The 6,122-nt window shown below is 43.9% G+C and overlaps 1 protein-coding gene across 1 annotated transcript in view; it reads right to left on the reverse strand.

Annotated features, from left to right (window-relative positions):
• Nucleotides 1–4,740, reverse strand: part of akap19 (A-kinase anchoring protein 19) — a 122,594-nt gene extending 117,854 nt beyond the window's left edge. The window contains exon 1 of the mRNA XM_085985869.1: nucleotides 4,526–4,740. The gene's annotated coding sequence lies outside the window, so the exon portion shown is untranslated. The remainder of the gene's footprint in view (nucleotides 1–4,525) is intronic.
• Between the last annotated feature and the right edge of the window lie 1,382 nt (nucleotides 4,741–6,122).

Below are 6,122 nucleotides of genomic sequence, written 5' to 3' on the forward strand. Positions count from 1 at the left end.
CACACCTCAGCAATTCAATACAGGTAGACTATCCTTTATCCGAAAACCTCGGGACCAGCCGAGTTTCGGATAAAGGAGAATTTCGGATTTCGGAAGGTGGGTCGGCAGGGGTCCGCGGGGGGGTCGGCGGGGGGTCGTGCGCACGACTTACGCTGACGCTCAGCGTAAGTCAGTCGGGGCCGGCGGGGTCCGCGGGGGGGTCGGCGGTTGTCGGGGCTGGCGGGGTCGGCGGTTGTCGGGGCCGGCGGGGTCCGCGGGGGGGTCGGCGGTTGGCGGGGTCGGCGGTTGTCGGGGCCGGCGGGGTCCGCGGGGGGGTCGGCGGTTGTCGAGGCTGGCGGGGTCGGCGGTTGTCGGGGCCGGTGGGGTCCGCGGGGGGGGTCGGCGGTTGTCTGGGCCGGCGGGGTCCGCGGGGGGGGGGGGGGGGTCGGCGGGGGGTCGTGCGCACGACTTACCCTTTATCCGAACTTCCGAAACCGGAACCCTCTAAAAACCGAAGGTTTTTTCGTTCGTACGCACGACTTACGCTGGACGAAAAAACCTTCGGTTTTTAGAGGGTTTCGGTTTTCGGAAGTCCGGATAAAGGGTAGTCTACCTGTAGTAGCAGAAGGTATATTTCAGTTTAAAAAAAAGTGAAAATGCAATTTGTTTCCCAACCTAGTGTTTATCCAGCTGCTTTTTAAAGGGGTTAATCGATACAGCATCAAGTGCATTTACTGAGAATTTGTTCCACATGCTCACTAATATAGCAGCTTGTAATTATGCTCAATCTTTAATTTTAAAGCTATATCCTTTAGTTCTGTACACATAAATCACATCTCTTTTTATTCATTCACGGGATATGGGCATCGCTGGCAAGGCCAGCATTTATTGCCCATCCCTGATTACCCTTGAGAAGGTGGTGGGAAGCCACAGTGTTGTTAGGGAGTGAGTTCAAGGATTTTAACCCAGTGACAATGAAGGAACAGCGATATATTTTCAAGTCAGGGTTGTGTGTGACTTGGAGGGGAACTTGGAGGTGGTGGTGTTCCCATGCGCCTGCTGCCCTTGTCATTTAGGTGGTAGAGGTCGCAGGTTTGGGAAGTGCTGTCGAAGAAGCCTTGGCAAGTTGCTGCAGTGCATCTTATAGATGGTACACAGCAGACATGGTGCCCCAGTAGTGGAGGAAGTGAATGTTTAAGGTGGTGGATTAGGTGCCAATCAAGTGGGTTGCTTTGTCCTGCATGGTGTCGAGCTTCTTGAGTGTTGTTGGAGCTGCACTCATCCAGGCATGTGAAGTGTATTCCATCACACTCCTGACTTGTTCCTTGTAGATTTTGGAAAGGCTTTGGGGAGTCAGGAGGTGAGACACTCGCCACAGGATACCCAGCCTCTGACCTGCTCTTGTAGCCACAGTATTTATGTGGCTGGTCCAGCTAAGTATCTGGTCAATGGTGACCTCCAGGATGTTGATGGTGGGGGAATCCGATGATGGTAATGCCATTGAATGTCAAGGGGAGGTGGTAGGCTTTCTCTTGTTGGAGATGGTCATTTCCTGGCACTTGTGTGGTGCGATTGTTACTTGCTACTTATCAGTCAAGCTTGAATGTTGTCCAGGTCTTGCTGCATGTGGGCATGGACTGCTTCATTATCTGAGGAATTGCAAATGGAACTGAACAGTGCAATCATCAGTGAATACTTCCACTTCTGGCCTTATGTTGGAGCAAAGATCATTGATGAAGCTGCTGAAGATGGTTGGGCCTAGGACACTGCCCTGAGGAACTCTTGCGGTTATGTTCTGGGGCTGAGATGACTGGCCTCCAACAACCACAACCATCTTCCTTTGTGCTAGGTATGACTCCAGCCAGTGGAGAGTTCTCCCCCTGATTCCCATTGACTTCAGTTTTACTAGGGCTCCTTGATGCCACACTCGGTCAAATGCTGCCTTGATGTCAAGAGCAGTCACTCTCACCTCACCTCTGGAATTCAGCTCTTTTGTCCATGTTTGGACCAAGGCTGTAATGAGGTCTGGAGCCGAGTGGTCCTGGCGGAACCCAAACTGAGCATCGGTGAGCAGGTTATTGGTGAGTAAGTGCCGCTTGATAGCACTGTCGATGACACCTTGCATCACTTTGCTGATGATTTGAGTAGACAGATAGGTCGGTAATTGGCCTGATTGGATTTGTCCTGTTTTTTGTGGACAGGACATACCTGTGCAATTTTCTACTTTGTCTGTTAGATGCCAGTGTTGTAGCTGTACTGGAACAGCTTGGCTAGAAACACAACTAGTTCTGGAGCACAAGTCTTCAGCGCTACAGCCGGGATGTTGTCGGGGCTCATAGCCTTTGCTGTATCCAGTGCGCTCAGCCACTTCTTGATATTATGTGGAGTGAATTGAATTGGCTGAAGACTGGCTTCTGTGATGGTGGGGACCTCAGGAGGAGGCTGAGATGGATCATCCACTCAGCACTTCTATAACACTTATACCATAGTATTTTGAAGACCTGGATTATCATGCTACCCTCAGCTTCAGTAATTTGTGGGTCCAATTTGTCTATTTTAAGACCATCTAATCTATCCATAACCTGTTTATAACCATATTCATTATTATTTGCATCTATGCTCTGCACTTCCTGAAAATCTGATATCTAGCAAGCAACTTACCCTACTCTTCCTGAGTGAAGATGGATGTAACGTAACTAATTAACTTTATTTCTTTGTCCCTGGATTCCACTTCCAACTATAAGTTTACAAGAACCAATTTTTTGTACCTTTGTTTATTGCATAAATATTCCAAAAAATCCATTATTAATACAATATATTTTCAGCAATCCTTTTTCAGTGTTCTCTTTGCTTTATAATGTTTACCCAATCTCCCTTCTGAAAAATTCCTTGTCTATTTTGAAAGCCTTCTCTTTGTGTCCCTTGGGTTTGTACAATATGTTCTCAGAAATCTTATTTTTCATGTTCTTTTTGCTTTTGCTTGTGTTTACAATTGTTTGGGTTGCAAAGTGGAAAGTAAATTCTGCTGAAGCTCCATGTCTGCAACTGTTAGAACCACTGTTTGATGGAATATGGCACATGCTATAGTCAGGAGGATGGTTTCAATGCAATCACAGATTTTACGGCAAATTATGCTGCTCACCATGTAACTCATGTACCTGCTGTCCTTGTGAGGGAAATGTAAGCAGGTGCTCTTTGGGGCTGAGGTAGCTCAAGATACTTGGCGATGGAAGTTCAGGACCAGGTCAATCATCAATGACAGACTCAATAATCTGTTAGAAGTGTCAGGCAGGAGCATAGCACTCTAGGGCACTGATGATCGACCAGTAAGTCAGGAACCTGGAGGGGTAGGCCTGTCACTGAGGACTGGAGATCTTCCCATTCAGCTCCAGATAACCTTGCAAGTCAATTCCCTAATGGATAGCGTGCTGCTGGACAAGCAGCAGGAAGCTTGCAGGACCCTACCTGTTAAGGCATTGACTTGCGAGGCTCTCTGGATCTGTGTTAATTTTCTGCACAATTTTAACTGGTTTAAGTATTGCAGTACCTGTACCCCTTCTCACAGTGAAGAGGTCCCGAAACCTCGACTCCACCAACTGTATCTATGTTCTCTGAAATTGTGTAAATGGAATGTGACCCTTAAGTAAGAGAGACAGTGCATCCAATATCAAGCAAACAGGAACTCTTAAACATGATTATGGGTTTCCACGCATGTCAGACAGTTAGCTAACCAAAAACATACTCCAGGGCTAACTCTAATCCCAGGTTCTCTGCTTTCGGGCGATCAGTCTCACTCTTTCTGATATCTTGCCACCTCCTGTCTGCACCATATATCCATTGTCTCTCGCCATCCATGTCAGAGCTTCTTACCTTCAACGTCTATGCTCAATTCTAAGCGCCTACATCTGCTTCACTTTCCATGAGCAATACCATGAGTATTTTGGTTCTAATGATAATCTCATTGAAAGTGCTTTATTTTTGTGTTAAGTGTAAAAGTAAATGCCACTCTGGAAGATAGGATGAAAATCGCAATCAAATAAATTCACGAATACATCAGGAAAAAAAACTGGCCAGTAACTGGGCAATATAGCTTTAATTTCAAAGGGGCCTTCTGAAAAACAAATTAACTTAATCTAACCTTCAAATATTTGGTTTGTGTCAATGTGTCCAGTTAGTTTTTATTTTCCATTTTAATAAGAATGATCACTACTCAGCTTTGTTACATATTTATAAATTGTTTTTAACCCTTTCTTTTAATTGTGTAAGCAAAAGGTTGTGATATACAATAACCATGTATAGCAATACTTAGTAGAAAGGGGTCATGTATTACATCTAAGCTGTTTGTGCTCTTGAAGGAGAATAGCTGTTTCACCCTATAAAATCATTAGCAAATAAACACCACAGATGTTGCCAGTACTTATGCCAGATTTTGTATTTATATGTGGAAAAAAAGGAGTTGCTGGAAATGCATTGCTATATTCCTTATCAATGCAAAACACATCATCATTAGCAAAGTTTCAAAAGCTTCACACATTGCCTTTCTTACCTGTTGATCCTTCTTCCAAACAGAGTTGTTGACTGGAACTCAATCCCTTGTAGAAGTAACCATCACTTATTGAAAAAGAGTTGCTAAAGCACATCTTAAGATGTTGCAAATCTGTTGTTCTTTGGTTTCATAGAATTTTTCCAAATTCTTCTGTGCTTTAAGAAATCACAAGGATCAGTTTTGTGAGACTGTGCTACAGTGATCTACTGCATCCTGTTGTTATGTTATATCATTTTGTTAATAGCATATTCCCTTTTGGTGTCAATTTAAACCCAATTCATCGCAGAGGTGAGTTTTATTCTAAGGCTGATTCTGATACATGTTAGTACAACTTAGTGGTGGACTTATGACTGGCTCCACCTCCCAGCCAATCAACTAAATTTTCTAATCTGCCTGTCATATATCCTGCATCACTTTATTCTGTCTGTTGTTCACCATTCACTGATTGTGCTCCTTAGGTGATAGATGTCAATGGTGTGGAAGGTCAGTATCAAGCACTCCCAATAAACATAAAATCAACAGATGCAGAGTAAAAATCTCCCTATGCTCTGCCTTAATAAGTTTAATGGCAAACTCAGAAAAAAACCTTACTGCACCAGTAATGAATCTGCCCACTTCTGACACCAAACATCATTATGACTTATTTGAATAAAATTACCTAATTAGTCCAACTTGTGCGTTATTGAGGACAATGTTGTCCCATAGGAACTTGATTCAGGATGCTTTAACACTACTGCTACTAATCTCAGACCAGTAGCTGCAGTTCCAGTTCCAGCGAGGCAGGACCCTGTTTACGTTGCTTGGTTCCTGCCTGGTTGGATCTTCAACTGTTTAGGAGAGAAGTCCAACAGACCCCCTGAGCACACTGTAAATCAGGTCTGACACCACACACCATACGGTGTCAAACTGAAGCAATGTGAGACTACTGTATGTACAGAACTGTCAAAAGTATGAATGCGGATCACCTAAAAAATACACCAACACATTAAATATATATATTTTAAACATTACATATTTAAATTTAATTAAAATGCCATTTAATTAAATATTTTAAACAAAAATTTAATTTCTTCCAAAAAAAAATTAAATGTTTAAAAGCCTTACGCCTGCTTTTACCAAGCGTAAGAATTTGACAGGCATTCAGTGGGCGGAAGTTGTGCAAAAAGCGCAACTCTCCACCCGCAGAGGCACTTTTCTTGGGCATGCGGATGATCTGTCAAGAGAATTCTTGACAGATCGCAAGTGCCGGGTTTCAGCGCATGCGCTTCGCATGCCTGAAATCGGCACTTGCGTGGCCCCTAAGGGCGCGTATGCACCTTGTACGCACCCGGGTTTTCTCCAGAGTCACGTCAGGCTCTTATTTCCGATTTACACTGTAAGTTTAGTGTTGGTGCAAAGCTGAAATTAGTTGCATCAACACTAAATTTGCAGTGTGTGTGTACTCTGATACTCCTAGATTCATTTAGAAACATAGGAATTGCTATAGGATAAAAGACAAAGGTCCAACTAGTTCGCCTTCTACCATCCTGGTAGTCACATGATACAATGATAATGGAGTATAACGGATTTAACTTACAGACAACAGAGAAAAGAACTT

Source organism: Somniosus microcephalus, chromosome 4 (assembly GCF_052327205.1).
Source record: "Somniosus microcephalus isolate GS21.2 chromosome 4, FLI_Smic_1.0, whole genome shotgun sequence".
In the NCBI taxonomy this organism is placed as follows: domain Eukaryota; kingdom Metazoa; phylum Chordata; class Chondrichthyes; order Squaliformes; family Somniosidae; genus Somniosus; species Somniosus microcephalus.